The sequence below is a fragment of the Aulonocara stuartgranti genome, assembly GCF_965226115.1.
Source record: "Aulonocara stuartgranti genome assembly, chromosome: 9".
NCBI lineage: Eukaryota > Metazoa > Chordata > Actinopteri > Cichliformes > Cichlidae > Aulonocara > Aulonocara stuartgranti.
This window is the reverse complement of record NC_138960.1, coordinates 8,793,040-8,812,101: the sequence shown is the minus strand read 5'-3', so window position 1 is coordinate 8,812,101 and position 19,062 is coordinate 8,793,040. Positions and strand designations below refer to the sequence as shown.

The 19,062-nt window shown below is 41.6% G+C and overlaps 1 pseudogene across 1 annotated transcript in view; it reads left to right on the top strand.

The window, feature by feature from the left end:
• Window positions 1-5,920: 5,920 nt before the first annotated feature.
• The window catches only part of LOC309713985 (partitioning defective 3 homolog), a 360,712-nt pseudogene continuing 347,570 nt past the window's right edge, over window positions 5,921-19,062 (top strand). The window contains exon 1 of the transcript XR_014280682.1: window positions 5,921-6,546. The product of XR_014280682.1 is annotated as a partitioning defective 3 homolog (transcript). The remainder of the gene's footprint in view (window positions 6,547-19,062) is intronic.

Below are 19,062 nucleotides of genomic sequence, written 5' to 3'. Positions count from 1 at the left end.
ATTTTTTTAACGACTACCGCACGCGAGGTGCGGTCGCTGTGGTAACAGCTGTCCATGGTGCTGACGCAGGCTTTAATGACAGAAATTGGAATTTGTCAGTAAAGCAGCAGCGGTGTCCGTAGAGGCGCCTGTAATGCGCCTGTTATTCAGCTGCCCCGCGTGTTCTGCGTGTGAGTGAAGCGTTCACACAAGTCAGGTGTTTGCGCCTATATTTCATAATATTTTAAATAAAAATGCTAGTATGATCCACACGAACATATAGGACTTTGTAGTTGGCTTTTCATAGTGGTGACAGTGTAGAAGACCTCGTGGCGCAACGGTAGCGCGTCTGACTCCAGATCAGAAGGTTGCGTGTTCAAATCACGTCGGGGTCATAGCTTTTTCAAAATCGTGACTCTCACACGTCATGAATAAATGCTAAGAAAATTCAACTACAACAGCAGCAAGGAAAGTCAAAGGGAAATCGATGTTTGCCTTGTCGGCGTTACATGTCTAACAATAACTTCATCTCGGGGCTCTCTACCCTCTGAGGTTGGTCTGCATAAGAGCAAGCAAGGCAAACAGTTTACAACAAACAGAGGTGAACATGTAAATGGGCACACGGCGTTTATAAACAGGTCAAAGTGCTTTTCAGGTAAAAACAGTCAAGAACAACAAATACGGAGTTTTTTTTAACAATAGCGGCATTTTTGTTAGCTCTTGATGTGAAGAAGCAGTCTGTTGAAGACTGGTTTAGCAGCTAGTCTACTGTACAGGGCTACTCTGCAGGAGGGTTCAATCTGGCACAACACCCTGCACTTAAAAAAGATGAAGAACTGGGTCAAAACAGTTCTTATGAGGGACATATTCAGATTTAATGAATATGACAAGTCACCCAGCCCCAGTCGTTAACTTTGTTACCATAAACTGTGTTTATCTCAGAGCAGGTCCTTCGGTGCCGAAGCATTGTCTCCCTTGACACTGTTATTCATGAGAGAGCGCTAAATCTTTGAAGAAAAAATGGTGTGTTTTACCTACAAAACAAAGCAAAAAAAACATTCCCACTCGCTACCTCCATCTTTTTGTTTGACTTGTAGGTCTTGTTTAAATGTTCCATTCAGGCCCTTTTGAATGATCAGCGCAACATGTGCAAATAAACACATTTGATTTCAGAGATCAAGTTACAATGTGCTCTGACAGGCTCTGGAAAATCCCATAAACAAAAATAAAAAATCCGCAAGTGTAACACAGCGAAAGGCAGCATTTATAATCCATGAAATCACACTTAGCACGCTAACACCATTCTCAGTGTTCGTAGGCCCACCCCACAAACACAGCAATTAAAGGCTCGAGGCTTAATCCAAACAAGGCTTGACGGGGAAAGATGTAATATTTCTAAGAGCCTGCAGATGGGGCTATTTCAGCTTTCAGAAACACGCAGAGCTGCAGGTTAAAGAATGCATTTCACTGTGAATCTGAAAGGCAAATTTTGTAAGAAAAAAACATGCAAAAATGTTATTTATATGTGTTGCATTTTACAAAGGACAAGAGGGCCGTGCATGGTTAGTCTGAGGTTAATTTGTTTAAATGTTTTGCTGCATTAGTCATAGATGGGGTTTCAGTGTAGCCCTGAGCTATTAATGAACTAAAGGAAAGTGTAATTAGCCCCACTACTGGAGAAATAACACATGCCTCGGCATGCAACACACTCTGAACATTAACAGGACTTGTATTAGGTGATGTTAGACAACACTGAGTGTGATATAAATATCAAAACAGCAGTTAGTTTTTAATTAGAATTGCATCAACATGCAAGTGAGGCAAAAGGCCAATGTCTAATAACTTTAAAACTGTATAGAGGAAAATTTAACTGCATAGTTTCATTGAGTAGATGCCCATATAACCCAAAAGTTCCTGAGGGGATTTGAACAACACTATTCTTCAGGCTTTACACTGCACTTTAAGTACAGACATTCTTTACTTAAGTAGAAGTACAGATACTTGGGTAAAAATACATAAATACACACACCCACACCTAAGCAGAAACATATTACAGTCAGGGGTTAAAGTGGGATTTGGCAGGCAGGGGAACCCTAAGATCTGTTGTAGTGGCTCAGCGTGAGAAAAAGAATCACAGCAGATTTTCTTTGTGTACAGGCTGTGATCAGCTGACCTGTGCTGCTACTCTGAGGTTTACTGCTGTTTATGGGTTTACACAACTGAATTCAACAAGATGTAAGTGGACCATTCACAAGCTAACTTCATTGATTTCGATCCGCTACACTGACAGTATACTGTTTATGCTCCCTTTGTACTAGACTGTATACAGTTAGTAAAAGGGTGGAATTGAATGATGCAACCTTTCAGCACCTTAGTTTGTTTTGAAGAATGTTTCACAATTTGAAAAACTTCCCATCATATAACTTACATGTAAGTTTAGCTTTCCAGTTGATGTCACTGAGCATCCTTACCTTTAAATATAACCTCTCTTTTTCTTCTCCTGTCTTGTCTTTCGTACGTCTTTTACTTTTTCTTCATCTCTGAGTGAACTTCTTTCCAAAACAGCAGCTGGACCTTTAGCTAGCAGACACACTGTGCAACAGACTTGCCACTGTAGTTTGCGTGGTTGCTGATGTTTGTTAAGCTGATAGAAATGTTTCATTTAAAATGACCTGCCACTTAAAAAAACGTTACTCCCGTTATACTCGCTCCTCTTCTGCAGCAGTAGCTTGATGGTGAAATACTGCGACTGCAACTTACGGATATCTGCAACAAAAATGCCATTCTGGAAAATTCTGGCCCACTTTAAACCTTGAACATTGCGTTATTTACTATATGTCTTGCCTCTGTGAGCCCTTTGAGTTTGATAAGCCCTGCTGATGGTTACACCAATAGGATTGATGCATGCTCAATTGTCCAAGCTTTCCCCTAACTTATAAACAGTAAATTTGCATAATGACTGAAACTAGCACCACTGATGAAAATGGGATGTGAGTTCGGTTTCTTGATCATTGATATGCAAATTGTCATGACCATTTATCAACAACCACTGATCAATGGCCATGAGTACGTTATCAAACCAGCTTTGACAAATGTCTAGCTGGGATAACCACATTTACTCACAGCCTTCTTCTTGATATGATGTTCCTCTGCTTCCCTGGCCACTGTACCTGTGGGGAGGGTGTTCACTCTGTGTTGTAGCACCTGACGACACCCCGTTTGTGCTCCAGTGGATGATGAGAGTCAGACCTTAAATACAGATCCGGATGCGATGGTTTACGATACACAGCGACTTTTAAATGCTGATGGAAATCTCACCCTCTAACAAGGCTAACCTGCCACTTTTCATATCCTCCCTGGTGAACTTGATGTGCTTGTCCACAGTCTTATATGTATCATGGTTTCCTTCATTTAGGCTCCTATTGTCTGGGAAATAAAAAAGATCCCTTGCTTTAAACCTTAAGTAAGGAGCCTGTTTTGAAAATGTAAGGAGTAGAAAGTAAAGATGTTTGTGTTAAACTGTAGGGTGTAAAAGTAAAAAGTTGCCTTCTCTGTTCTCACATCGAACATTTAAAATGAATGTTCATGTGAGATCCAGGGATGAGTGATTTCCCCCTCTGAGCTTTTACTCCACTCTACAAGTTTAGCAATAACAGCGATGTTATTAATAGAGAATACATGTCATATTAGAATGTTTTGGTGAGTGTGGAGGAAGGATGTAGTAAATTCCACATGCATGAGCGAGCCTGTTTGATGTCATCTTGTGGTGGTGAGCGAATATGTCAGGACTCAGGTATGACCTCTGCTCCTGTGACCATGTCAGAGCACGCCTTGTGCCTGCTTTTATTTACGATGTCCCCTTTGTAGAAGGCAAGTCTGAAAATGTGTGAGTGAAGAATGTGGATTATCCTAGGTTCAGCAACCAATGGAAGTGTGTGGTGGTGGTGGTTTGTGTATTTGGGATAAATGGACTCAGGATTCATCAGACTGTAGATTTTGAGTATGACTAGACTTCACTGTCTTCCAAACGTTTGCTGCACCACAGAGCATTGAAGCAGCAGCATGAATCATGTTAATCACACTATTTTTAGTGCTAGAAACATATTTATGAACCCTCCGTACATATGCTTGTGTTACATTTCTTTCTGAATTGTTGTATATAATCATGTTTTCAGTTAGGCAGCTGGGAACAGCTGCTTCTGTGTGATGATTATCAGCAAGGAATATGAAACCCAGGGACAGCGCTGGGTTTTCCTGAGTGTCCTGCCCCCCTTCCCCCTGCATTCCTGATGTGCAGTGGACAAACTGCAAACCAGCCTCTGAACTTATCTTACTATGGCAGTTGAGGTAAGCAAATGAGCTTGATTAATGGGGGGAAGAACTGACATGCTCACTGATGTTCCCTGCAGCAATCTCTCATGCAGACAGTCACAGTGGATTTTATGGGCACAACTTGATCTTCTTTCATATGTAAAGAAATGCAGTTGATATTAAGCCGTATTGATTAAACAACAACAATGTGGGGCTGCAGGCACAATTACTTTGCGATTTTGTATCCATGCTGTTAAGTGAGTTCCAATTTTTGTTGCTAGCTTGCCAGCACCACTGAACTCACAAATCTGAGTCTTATCAATGCACACTTGAATAAAGAACTCAGTTTGCTTCATCAAACTGGTCCCAGTTTTATGTACTTGAATTTTTTTTTGTACACCACTCTACACCACTAGATGGAGTATTTGTAGCATTTGTTAAAACGGAGCCCAGCTTGTCCAAGTATGTTCGCTTTAAGTTTTTTTTGCATCTGTTTTGCAGTGTGTATGAACTTCACTGGAAGCTGAAGCTGTTATTGCTTCTGTTCTGGTGTCAGACAAGTTTCCATTGCTCCAAAAAGTCAGAATAGAAACAGTTAATGGATTGGTATTGCATGGATAGTGCATGTCAACATGTCTAACCCTGGATTGATGAATATAAAAAAAAAAAATGCATGCAGCAGTGGCGTTAGACATGTGTGGTGAGACATCAAAGGACAAACACTATTATAGTAACATATCAAAGCAGGTTTCAAACCCTGAAGTTCACTTTAGATCTTGCACCAATCACAGAATCATACAGTGTTAGGACAAAGGAGGTGGGGGGCAGATGCATCTCGTGCAGCCGTGTTCATCGTGTGCACTCATTTGGACCACATTGGACCAACAAGAGTAGGAGCTGCAGGGATAGAGAGGATCTCTGCAGAAAGGTTGCAGCTATTATCAGTGAATTGGGTCATACTTTCTATCCAGCCTTGGGCTGATTTTTCTCATCCTGCACTGCAGGTCAATAATTTATTACATTAATATATTCTTTGCAATCAGCATAGTCAAATACAAATGAGACTTTGTTCTATGCAACTCTGTCTGATAGCATTCTGCCTTTCATTTTGCATTATTTATTAAAAATGAAATTCAGCATCCATCACCACATTCATCAGATCGAAGCGCGGTGATGCACGAGCACTGCTTACTCCAATATGCCTGCCCTCCAAGCTTGAGCCCACAGGAGGCCATTGGCTTGCGGTGACTCCCACACTCGTGGATCTCAGTTCGATATTACCCACAGGAATGGCCTGTAGGATAGTCAGAACATCTGTACTTAAATATTTCTAGCATGAAAAGTGAATCCAAAATAAACCTTGGCTCATGCCTTAAACAACACAAACTTGCCTGGAAAACTACCCAAGGCCTCCAGACCCCCGCCGCCCCCCTTCATAGTTTGTATGGAGCCCACAGGTCATTTTTTTACCCTGTTACCCTCTAGTGACTTAATCCAGCCCTGCCCCCCATCGTTTCAAAGACCACAGCATTATAACTACTAATCACATGGGGGGAGGGGGGTTACCCCTTTAAGTTATATTTTAGTTATACTGATTACTCGCCACTGTGATCATAGGTCAGAAAAAATACGGGTTTTGTTGGATAAAATGTTCCATTACCCTATCAGTCCTCACCACTCTCTGCTGATAACCACCTGCCAGCGCAAGTTTTTATTTAGTTTTTCAAATTTATGTATTATATGATAAAAACGCAGGGAAATGTAAAGTGAACTGAGATGGATCAGCCCGCGCTGGGAACATTCTTCGTGCCTGCTCTGACATGTGGGCGCACACGCAGTGTCGGTTGTCAGCTGTCCAGTTGTGCGCTCTCGCTGGGGAGGCTTTTTCTGCTGGGAACTTTCTGTAAGTGAGTCAACACCGCACAGGGAGGACGCCACCCAGCCCTGCCGCTGGATCTTATGCTGGGCTTCTCTCTTCTCCTTCGAGGACGCAGGGCACAAAGACGAATCCGCTTGGGTCGACAGGCTGGGGGTTTCGGTGTTTTCTGCTCCCACGCAGCGCCGGGGATGGTTATTGTCGCTTTGACGCGGCTTTTTCCTCTTTGGAATTAACGCGGCGGAGGAAAAAAAAGGAAAATGAAAGTGACGGTGTGCTTCGGGAGGACCCGGGTGGTCGTTCCGTGTGGAGATGGGAATGTAAAAGTCCAGAGTCTTATCGAACAAGCGGCCATGAGGTACAAAAAGGCGATCGCAAAGGTAAGTCCCCGGCAACACACACCTCAGCCCCGGGGTGATTTCTGTAAACGCTCCGCGGAGCAGCGTGCCGAGTCCACACTGAAGCCTCAACATGGCGCTTTTTTCGGGAAAGAGGGAGAGAGACAGCCGAGAACCCCAGGGGCCCCCGACGCATGGGGTATGGGAGTCCAGGGGTGCGCAAACGAGGGGGGGAGGGGGGCTTTTCATTGTTATCATAGGTGTGTCGCTTGTGTGTATCTGCTTTTTAGTCTCCACCAAAAAGTTGGGACACTGAAAGTGTTCAGGTTTGTGCAGTAGAGGCAGAAAAGTGTGCAAAAGTGCATGGAGTTCAAACCGGATCAGCCAGCAGTGAAGGAGGGTAACTGTCAAATGCATGTGTGCAGCCTGGTGTAAGAACACACACACACACACACACACACACACACACACACACACACACACACACACACACACACACACTCTTATATCACAATTAGGCTGCTTCACTGTAATGTAAGAGTCTAGACAATATAGGATCATCCTTAATCTACTATAATGTCTTCATAATACAACATAAAGAGCAGAGCTTGTTGGCTTTATGAGAGCTCGTCCAACTACATGTTTAAAGAAAAGCCTTCATGTGTTGAATGATGGAACACATGGCCGTGTGAAGCCCCTGTGCCAAACAGGAATGAGCACACTGATTGCTTTTCCCTTTTGTGGGTTTTTGTGGGCCGAGCTTTAAAGCCCATTAAATGACTAATGAATGAATTAGAGTTTGGTACTGTTGCCATGGCTAGCAGTGACAGCACTTTCTCCTCTTTGCCAGTGGGTGCTATTACAATTGGAGTCACGTTAACACTGGAGCAGGATGGAATACCTTGGCAAAACCATGCTGTTTTTTTCCCCTTCTTCCAGTGTTCCTGTTTTCTGTTCTTGGAGAGAAGACATTACAGCCAAGATTTAGCCAGGCTTACAGTGGTGGCATGGATAGAACAATCAGCACAATCCCAGACACGCAGTGCTTCGTTTACAGCCTCTCCGATCACCTTCTTGGTGACAGATAAAACACTTTCAACCTCGCTGCTAGAATTTAGCAGCAGATTCTTCCTGCTGTAGGCAAACGTGGATGATATGGGTCAACATTTACTCACATGAAGATCACTTCCTTCTTAGACACACATCAGCAATCGTACGTACATACCCACACACACATGCGTTCACTCCTCTGTTTACCAGTGCTTGATGGTTTTCCATGGTTCAGCAGAATGGAGGCGACTGCTCCATTGATCCATGCAGCTGTGCTGTAAACGTAGAAGTGTGCATTCCCTGTGGAGATCACTTGGCTTCGGCTCAACAAAAACTACTGTGCCATGCGCCAGAAGACCTTTGGACTACAGGAAGGCATAATGACACATAGAGCAGCTGAAAGCAATGCATGAATGCCCAACCCTTGAACCATAAGTTTGTTTGGCTTGTTTGTTTTTAGTAGCTACCCTTAAGGTTTCTTGGCATGCCGACATTATAATGTCATTTTTATCCGAGTCATAAAATCTTAGTTTATTATGCATAAAATACATTTTTGACAAATTGAGCTTTTTGATAATTTGATTGAGCTTTAACAGGGAGAGCCGAGAACCTGATGTTTCAGACGCCAAATGCCTGCTCTCACGGAAACATATCGACAAAGTTTGGCAGGTGTTTAATCTGATGGCTCATAAAAGGGATCTAAAGCAGGGTAGAGGTTCCTCAGACAACTTCACCTACTTCCAGGACACATGGAGGAGAGGAGGAAGCCTGAAAAGGTCAAAAACCCAGCAACACTTGGGCCTATAAATGACGCCTAGTAACAGTTTGAGGTGTTCACTGTCATAAACTCTTCCATGCTTTCACATACTCAAAGAAGATCCAAAAGTTTTGGCATTCCGGTGTGATTTCTTAATGGTGTGCTATAGATTCATATTCGACTCTTACGCTGGGGTCCACTTGGTTCTGATTGATCAGATGGCGAGCGTGAGGCTCTGCTTGGCTGCAGATTTATTGGTTTACAGCACAGTCTCGTCATGGAGGCTCTACAATGCACCAGTTATGCATGTGCCCTTCAGGCGGACTTGACTTGAAAGAACTCTAACATGAATGACTTCGTGTCCACAGCTGTCTGTGTCTGCAGCAGAGTAGAATCTCAACCACAGGTCACTTTCACTGCTGCGACTTATTCATTTGGTTCTCACCCTTGGAAACAATTATGCACTTTTTGCCATTTAATCTTGTTGTTCACAGTGGATCAGTCAGTTATGGCAGCTGCCATCCGATGAGCCTATATTTTAAAGTTGCTCTGACTCCACTTACCTTCTGCCTGACCGTAATGTCCTTATTTAACTCTTTTATACGTGAACCATTTTCAATTCTAATGGCTTTTTTTGCAAGCAGTGCTTAACTTGCCCTGGTAATGCTGTGCTCTTTTCATCTTTGCTCTTACATTTATGTGTTTGAGGTTCGCCATTAGCTGTATTAAAGTCGCCAAGCTCAGTCAGGCAGTCAGTCAGACAACATCACATGCTGTACTGGCATACCTGATCTTCTCCAGAGACTCTTGAAGGCTTTGTCACAGGCTCAGTGGGACCTGAAAGAGCAGACTCCCACTCAAGCACCATTAACTTTAGAGTCAGTCTGGTCTACATTATGCACAGCCTTGAAGGGTTCATGCTAAATGGTATTTTGGGCTTCTTCTTCCGCTTTTCTCTTTTCAAGCTGTTATTTTTAGTACTAGTAATATTGGTGTATTCACCAAATTTTTAGTCAGCTAAGCAGGAGCAATATGAGGGTTTTATTTTGCGGCCTATCCAGTGGAACACAAAACCCTGCATGGATGTGACGGAGAGGTCTGGCGCTCAATGCTTCCCCTTGTACTCTGGTTTCACCCGTATCTGCTGCAGCATCGTACATTTAAATAAATGACTACTGGATCCACAGGTTGTGGCTCTAAATCTTTGAAGAACTGAATTATTTAATCCTACTTGTCTGTAATGCCTGCCCTAAATGTGTTGTAGAGCCTCATAAGCTCATAATGACTCTTTATTTTTCCCCAAATTACGCAAATGCAGACTTGAGGCATGTTGCAGCATAGCCAAATTGTTTAAATACACCAAAGAAGAAGATGAAGAAGAAGAAGTAGGAATGTCCTTACAGGCAAAACAACATTGCAGATTTTCATATTATGCTTTTAGCTTTAATATACATTATATCTGCAGCATAAGATGGTATCATCATATAATAACACTGTGTATTAATCTACTGTAGAAACCCTGGAACTCATACTTGCACTCAAATCAGTGATCTTGCATTGTTCAGAGAATTGTTGTGAGCTGCTGACTGTCTTGATTACCATGTGGATGCAAAATAACAGTCCTTCCCATGCCGTGATAGGGAAGAAATATTCAGGTTCTCGTGCTGACTCTGTTCTCCCCATGCTTTGAGCTGCTCTAAAATACAGGCTTTGTGAGAACAACACTAGAATTTGGCAAGGTTAAATCATCTGTTTTCAACAAAGTTCTGAAAGCTCAGCCAGAAGAAAACGGTGGTGAAAGGTCACACATTCTGCTTGACATTTTGCTTACACAGGCTTTTACGTGAGCAGCTGTCATAGGGGGAGAGGCGGGCACGCCCTAGACAGGTCGGCAGTCTATCGCGGGGCTCCTGGCTTTATAGTTGACAGTGAGAGCAGTCATCGTAGTTGTAAGAAGACACATTTGTTTATCAGAGTCTGTCAAGCAAATGTTAAAGCTACATCTTGTTTGCTACATCAGATTCACCTGGCTCTTCTGGGAATTGTTTGCTGTTAGTAAAAGTTCTGCATAGCTTTATAATCCTCATCTGCTCTCAGGTAAGGGGCTAATATTACCCTGCGCTGGGGCAGCTGTGCAGGAAGAAGCCACAGCGGGAAAGTGGGAAGTGTCTTTGAAAGGGTTGTCAGTGCCTGTTAGCTCACTTCATTCAGTGATTACGTAATAGAGAGAAGCTGCAGTCTGTGAATAGGATTATGGAAGTTAGTTGAAACTTGCTGGGGGGGGGCTTCATCTCGTGAGTTGAGTGGAGAAGGCCGGCCAGGATGATGGGATGCAATGTGATGGCTTGTAACTGAGTACAAGAAGTTCTATGGTTCAACTGTGGTCAGGAGGCAGCGCTTGAATTCTACCACAGCAGGGAACAGAGTAGCACACTAAAAAAAGTGTGGCCTCACTAACCTTTCATCCTCTTTTTTTTGTTTTCTCTTCTGGCTTTTCTTGAGTTTCCTTTTTGTTTTTCATCTTTTCTTAGATCCCAGTTTCTCTTTTGTCTCTTTTTCTCTCTCAAGCTGGTCAACACAGTGTCATTTTCCAGCTGACTGAGGACTGTCCCTGCTTCCATACTCAGTCTTGACAGCCACTATTAGCTACTAGTCTTTGAGTAAAACAGTCACAATCCAAATGTTGGTTTGCTCAGTTGTCCAGAAAGTGCAGGAAGGGCGATCGTGGCTCAAGAGTTGGCAGTTCGCCTTGTAATCAGAAGGTTGCCGGTTCAAGCCCCGACTCGGACAGTCTCGGTCGTTGTGTCCTTGGGCAAGACACTTCCCCTACCGCCTACTGGTGATGGTCAGAGGAGCCGATGGTGCAATATGGCAGCTTCGCCTCTGTCCTAGGGCAGCTGTGGCTACAACTGTAGCTTGCCTTGTGAATGTGAGAGTGAATGAATAGTGGAATTTTAAAGCGCTTTGAGGGTCTCGAAAAGCACTATATAAATGCAATCCATTATTGTTATTTAAACCAACTGTTAACTGTATATTTCTGTACATTTAAGTATTATTATTAATATTGCCGCATTCATTCACCTTGTTTATAGGTAATTTCATTGTTTAATCACATTAAAATGTTCCTAATTTAATGTTTAAAAGCACTTGAAAAGGGCAAAATCCCATGTAAAATTAGGGCAACAAACTGTATTGTCATTACTGAAAATATTTTTATGAGAAAGTTATTTTCTGGTATTTTCTGGTATTGTTTTGGCGCCCCAGCTGCTGGAATATTACTGTTTTTTTTAGGATTGTTTTTTTTTTTTTACAGTGTAACACAGCCAACATAGCACAACACAAACGTTCCCTGTGCCATGCAAAGACCAGCACTGTATTCTACACATTTATGCAGCTTTGGATATGGTTAGATTTTAAGCAGAATTTGAGACTAGTGATTCAATGACTGTCTGGCAAGTTTCCCTGCTTGTGTGGACGGCATCAAGGACAATGACACCACACTCTGGGACGTTTTATCTAACCCAAACAATGCCTCTGTTCAGGGTCAAGATAAGCAGACATTAGGGCTTTCCTGCTGAGGAGAACGCCTCTCAGGTGTACACACAGGTGCTGATATGTTATGCACATGGTAAGGGGGTGGAGTGCATGCATGCAAAGCCAAAAGAGAGCAAAACATTTGTAACCGGGAAAGCTGAATTTAAAGCCATTAGCTTATGTGTTTCAGACAAAGCTGAGTGGAATTCCTGGCAATAACTGCGTAACGCAGCAATGAAAGCGGGCTATGTTTTCAAGCCACGCCAAGCCATTGGATGACTTCTTTTCCAGCTTCATATATCCTGTGTTAGCTCATTCAATGTGAAGGTCAGCTTCTGTTGTAGTTTTACAGGTTTTTTTGCTATGTTTTGCTATGTTTATTCGTTGTCCTTGGAGCTAAACAACATGAATTCTTTTTGGTTTATTGGGAGTTTTTCTCACCTCTGTTCAGATTTACATCAGTGTGACTGAGCCAAAATATTAAACACCAACTAGCTTTCCTTCCCGTAGCCGGAGCTAAAAATAAAATTGCCCAACAGGAGGAAAATGACATGCACAGTGGCCCGAGTGTTGTTTCTGGGCTGCCACGAGGAGTCAGCTTAACCAGAAAAAAACAAATAAGTTGACACCGCGGCCAGAATCCAGGCATCGGAGTTGAACCAGTCGCTGCCGTGTGAGCAGCACAGATGCACATATGGGCCTATGTACCACTCTCAGCTAGGCAGCCAATGAATTCATCTTTATCTCTACTGATAACATTAATGCAAACTGGCAAGAAAAATGGATGATCAAAAGGAAAAGGAAAAAAGAGCAAAGAGAAGAAAAACGAGAAGACTCTTGCCCACAGGGTCAGACATCAGTGAAAAACACGCTAAATCGCACACTTTCCTCTTTTTGTTTTGTGTGTCACTCCTGCAGAGGCTTGTCTAAATCAATACCTTTTTTGCACAGTGAAAGTATTAATATGAGATCTCAAACAGAGATATAATCTGATACAAAAACAAAGATTAACCCAGTTTATTCTGTTAATTGAAAAGCTGGCTTCAGCTCCATCATGAAGGTGACACACTGTGCACATTAAAAACAACTGACCGGTAACTGATGGTTTAGTGAGCTTAATAAAATCATGCATGTGACTGTGAAATTGTGCATATTGGGCACTTTCATTTTAATAAAAATGTTCTGTTTTTGTTTAAGTAGGATTTGAATATAACATTTGTACATGTTACTTGAGTTATTTAACACTGTCTTGTACGGTGGCCTGAGTATTCAAATGCACTGCATCTTAAAAAATTGCTAGCAAACAGAAGAATGCTTTAAAAGCACAGAAAAAACAATTGAAGTTGAATATAACACAATGGGACTACAACCCCCCCAACACATCTGAAGAAGGAACCCAAACCCAGAAAGCATCTAAATGTTGATCTAAATACTTGGCTGTAGGTCAGCAGGTGGGGCAGGTCGTCTGGAAGGTTGGTGGTGCGATCCCTGGTTGCTCCCATGATTGTCACATAGAATGTTTTTAGGTGAAAAACAAAATGCTTGTCTGAGTGAGTGAATGAGGCATGTTGTATAAAGTCCTTTAAGTGCTCAAGTAGAGTAGAGAAGCGCTATAGAAGAACAACCAACAACTTACACAATATGAAATCAATTCTTACTCTCGCACGGTGCCACTGTTCCATCCGGTAGAGCAGACGGCGTGTGCACAATAGCCTAAAACTTGAGCCCAGTCTGCTCTCACTGTTAGGTATGGCCCTGCTAGCTTATGATGGTGGGGAGTTACTGTTTGTTATCTTAGCCTGCTAGTTTAGATAATCCAGTTAAACATTAGCCTGAACTGTTAGAAGCAGGAAACTAGAACCATCCCACTGCATGACTCAAAAGAAAACCCTGGACCCTTCGACCCCTACAGTGAGGACATCTGGTGGTTCTGGACCTCTGAGGTTTTCATATATTTCTGTGTCTATTCAAAGAGAACCTGTGCTACAACATATTTAGCTGTCCTGGCACAGATTATGTGGTCAACTGACAGAATAGTGTAAGTCGGTGATGTTTAACAGCTGCTCTAAGTAATGGATTAAAAACTCACATTTTGTCATGGGTGTTGTTTTATCTCTCTCACTAGGGGTCTTGCACACATTAAAGAGGATGCATCTTAAAACTCTGACCCCGACGTGATTTGAACACGCAACCTTCTGATCTGGAGTCAGACGCGCTACCGTTGCGCCACGAGGTCCTGAATGCACTCTGACCAACCAACATTCATGATCCTGCTCTCTCGGTCTCTCTCCCTCTCTCTGCCCTTCCATAAATGGAGCATTTTATCCAGTACTTAATGATGCCCTGACAATAGCTTACGCGTGATTAGATGCCATAATTTGATCTTTGCGATCTTTAATCAGTCGTTCTATTGCATCACATGTTTTCTGTCTCGCTCCTGCGTGTCCTGCCGCTCCTCTCTTCGTCTAGTTCCATATTCACCTGACACACTTCCATTTGTTATCGCAGATTAGTCACCAGAAGATAATAGGGCTGCTCTTTGAAAGCTTACCATTAAGCTCCTTTCATGTTGTAATTCTGCTGATCTAACTGGTAGCTAAACGGCGATGTTGGGGAGTCAAAGGAATGAGCTTCGTGGCAGACGGCTGAAACACAGTAGAACATGTGGAATTAGTAGCGGTCTTTTGTTAACCAGAACCCTCCTGTAGCTTGTGGTTTTAGCAAAGCCATCCTCTGACGTCCTCTTTCATTAACCAAGTTATTTCCTTTACCCTTTACTTCATGTTTTTTTTCTTTGTCTTCTCTTCTCTTTTCTTTTTTTTTTGTTCAGTACGTGAAAATATTCTGTCTTTTACTCTGTTTTGTCAGGCAAGTCAATGCAGGAATGTTGGTAGAGTTCAACAAAATCAAATCAAGCTTTTCCAGAAACGTCAAAACACCATCACGCAGTTCTGATGTCGTGCAGGGGCCCGGTATATAACAGAAAAGATTAACACATCATTCAGCTGCCGTTCTGGTCGGAGGATGGACTGCTTAACCTCTGTTTGGGCTATTTTTAAATGGAAAACTTGAGCAAGGTGACAAGCTGTTGAATTAAATGTATTTTAGGCAGAAAGGCCAGATATTATGTTTGCCAGTCCTGCTCAGATGGAAAAATCCTTTCAGCTTTCACAGAGTAGTCTTAAAGGCTGCTTTGACAGCTTCCCATTGTTTACTCTTTGCACGTCTTGACACGGAGGTTCCTTCTTTCCCCCCTTCTAAAACACACGCATGACGTTTCCATATAGGCTGCCGTGCCTCCGCTTCAGAGTCAAGAGATGCTCCTAAATCAAGCTCTCGCAGCTTTTAAAGATTCCACTTATAGTTATACAATCATTTCTTAGAGGCAGAGCTGCTCTGAAGGCAGAAATAATCTCTTTGGTTCACTTAAACTTCAGTGGGAGCAGCCAAGGAAACAGCTCTGTAGACGGGCACAATGGAACAGTTTGAAAAATGTGAATATAAAACGGATTTTGGAGGTCAGTTTGGGTAAAGACGTCTGCTTAGAGGAAAGAAGAAACAAACGGAGCAACCAGGCTGTTAAAATGTTTCCAGTCGACTCTAGTTTCAGATGTTCAGGGCAGTGATTGGTTGTTGATGTGATTTACTTGACTGAATGAGTGGCTCACCCTGCCCTGGCTGGTGGGATGAACCGAACGTAAAGCTGACCGCAGGGTCAAGTAAGTCAAGTGGTCTCAATTAGCAGCTCATTAACAGCTTTGGTGCGGAGAACCATGCTTATCCATAAAAACATTCAAAGCGTACTTTTAAGGGCAGAAAGTAAATCTGTGGATTTATTACATTCACAGTTTTGGGATTTTGGTATTTCCTTTTGTTTTGGGTACAGTAGCCATCTGAAGAATGTCTATCTTGTTTTTCTAATCAAACGTCTCCGTGAGATGACAATTCCTGCCTCAAGCTGGATTCAGCTAAGAGCAAGTTGTTGCAAAGGCCAAATATGCAGTTTGTGGTGTTTCGACATGCAGACCATGCCCGCCCTTCTTGGGTGTGATCCACTGTTTTGTCAACAACTTATGGCCATGATTGCAGTTACAGAGCTGTGTTGGAGCACACAGTCGAGAAATTAACCTCTGAAAGTGTGACAGCTGATAAATGTTTTGAGAAGTTAGATTTTTTACAAACGTACAACCTGAAAAACACCATATTCTTATTATAATGTAACATGTAGTGTGTAGAGCTATGAAATTGAGGGATTTATTACTTTTTTCTGGCTTTACTCTCAATCCTTAAAAAAAAAAGTCATTCAAGTTTAGAAGCCTTATTAAATTTAAAACCTGACTCATATTTAAATTGCACAAGAATACTCTGGTGAAGCACATTTTAAAAAGCACTTATACTGATTTATCATTGAATTATCGTAGTATAACATGCTAGCAATTGTAATATGCTAGCAAACAATGTTTATTTTGTTTGTAGAAGATGAGCAAGAACATGAATGTCCCACTACACATGGCAATTTTAAGGATTTTATTAACATTTTTGCTTGCTAATTTACCTTTGGAATGAACTAATACTTGAATTTATAGAACGTTTCTGTTCTTACTGTCAAGTCAGTTTTCTGCAAGCTGTATGTAACCCTACGTTCAGTAGAGTGCTGTTTTCTAGATACAAAACTTTGTCTACTGGAGATCGCCAAATTAGAGTCACTAGTTAACCTAACATCCATGTCTTTGGACTGGAGGAGGAAGCCATGCTACCAGCCAGGCGGTACAAAAAACATGGACCTAGCTACTGTGGTGTCATCCAAATCCTGCTTTGAAGCTTCAAAATTGATTATTTCACCATCATTAGCTTGGTTTCACAAAACCAGATGAGGCCGGTCTGACTTGGAAACTACTTGCCCATTGGCTTCTGACTTGTTATTAAGTTAGTGAATCTGCATTCCACAGATAATCTTGCATGTTGAAATATAGTGTGACCAGTATTTACCAAAGAGACTTAATTATTTATTCATTATGGCCTGAAATAAGCTACTGAGGCCACAAACTAATCAGGAAGGCCTTTACAGAGGTCAAGTCCAGAAACCCATTTTCCTGTAGACTTCTACAGGACTGGAAGAGTTCATGCAATCACAGCTACAGCCACATGGAGACCTTCAGGTAAAACACAGGCTTAATTCATTTCCACATCGGCTTTATTTTTCTAACCTGGAAGCTACATCCTTGTGTTTTACTGTCTATAGAAGCAATGCAGGCACATGGACAATATGCAGACTCAACACATATAAACAAAAACACTGTTCAAACGAACATGTTGCTCGTCCCTCATTCACAAAGGTTACCTGATAATATCTCTTTTCAAGTTGCCTTCATATCGTTTGTCTCTGAGTTTTTAACGACAGGTGTTTCCTTGTTTGACATAAGTGGTTATTATGTACAATCTTTCCCTTCCTCGAGGGAAAGGACCAAAGGCAAGGGGGTCTTTCAATATTATCAGCATTTTTTTTTTTATTATTAGCTGTTTGCCAATCTCTTTATATTGGCTAATGTCGATAAATGAAAGTTAAGGAAATAAAGAATAGATGGGAGAAACACCCTTTAACATGTTACGAAAGTTAATGTCCAAACAGCTTGGTGTACAAAAAGTTTCCCTTTCAAAAACAAATATAAAGTGTAAAGTGGGCAGCCTGAGTGATACTGTACATACTTGCCACATTTTTGGTTATACAAGGAGACACTCTTGAAAAGTCGGCTGTTCAATCTTTTTTTTCCCCACTAGCCAAAATTTCCCATTTAAAAACACAGATGAACCTTTCTAACCAAGTTAGCTAATAGCCATGTTAGCTGTTCACTTCAATGCCCTCGGTTGGTTGTAGTTTTACAACTTCTAAAACCAAAAACAAATGGGTACTGTCATGTTGACTGCATATATGTTCTGACCTTGAAACTATGGCCTTGTTTTTATAGAACCTATAGAACCAATGCAGGCGCATGGAGAACATGCGCCATGCGAACAAAAAAATCCATCTCAGGTTCCAAGCAAACAATCCATCAACATAATTTGTTCTTTATTAACTGTTTGTTACTCTGGATATACAAAGTGGTAGTTTTTCAATAGAAAGATCTTGAAAAATGTACAAATCATGAAGAGTACCAGGTGGGTTCCCTATGTAAACATGTTCGTATTTAATAACACGAAGCCCTGGGGATGATTGCAGAGTTTAAGACTCTCTGGCAGAATGACAGCCTTTATACACACTTTGTGTGAAAACACAGAATCAAAACTTAATTGCTAATTGATTTATATAGTTTCAATTTTTTTTAAAGCTTACACTGACTTGACTCAGCTGTGTTAGATTTTGAAAGTGATTCATATACAGCATCAAAGTTATCATGTGGCTTTGTCTGTCATTGGCTTTTAATCCCACTAAGGCACTCTGGGTCTTTCAACCCTCAAGCACTCCACAAAGTCTTCTCTTTTAGTGGATAACACAAATAAACATGGTCATGTAACGTTAGCAGCTGCACTAAGCTTTAATCAATACCGGGAGCACTCAGAGTTTTGATGATTGAGTGTTGGCTCAATGCAAACATTAAATACCTTTAGTTGGTACTTATAATGGATCTATTCCTGGTTTATAGGTTTTAAAACTTTTAGCATATTCTTAACAACTGAATCCGTCTGTGTTGCTGAAACTGAAGAGAAATCCTCACGGTTTGTGCTCCTATACCGTACTATTGCATGATCTGAGAGTGAAATAATACAATCCAATAGTACATCCTTGTATTTTAACTGGCTGGGCCTTGGTAACGCAGTGACTGTGTGGTATTATTTGGTCTTAATGCTACATTTATGTTGTACTATTCTACAAATTAGCATAATGACTGAAGCAACATCATTTATATAACTGGGTTGGGTTTGGGACTTTTAAGTATTCATCATTCATCCAGTATTCAGCATCCAAAGCTTAACTTTTCATGCTATTGACATCATCGGCCCCTAACCTGATTACTGTAGTGATACCTAAAAAGCTCTTTCAAACTACACCTTTACTAATCAACCATAACCAGAATGTGAACTTGAACTCTTTCCCAGTGATCTGGAATTAAATTCATTTGCTCAGTGTTATTACTTTTTTGGTGTCCAACGGTGCAGACACTTCCATTTCTTTTGCCAAATAAGTGAATAATCTTTTCTTCATTCAATATCAATCTTTA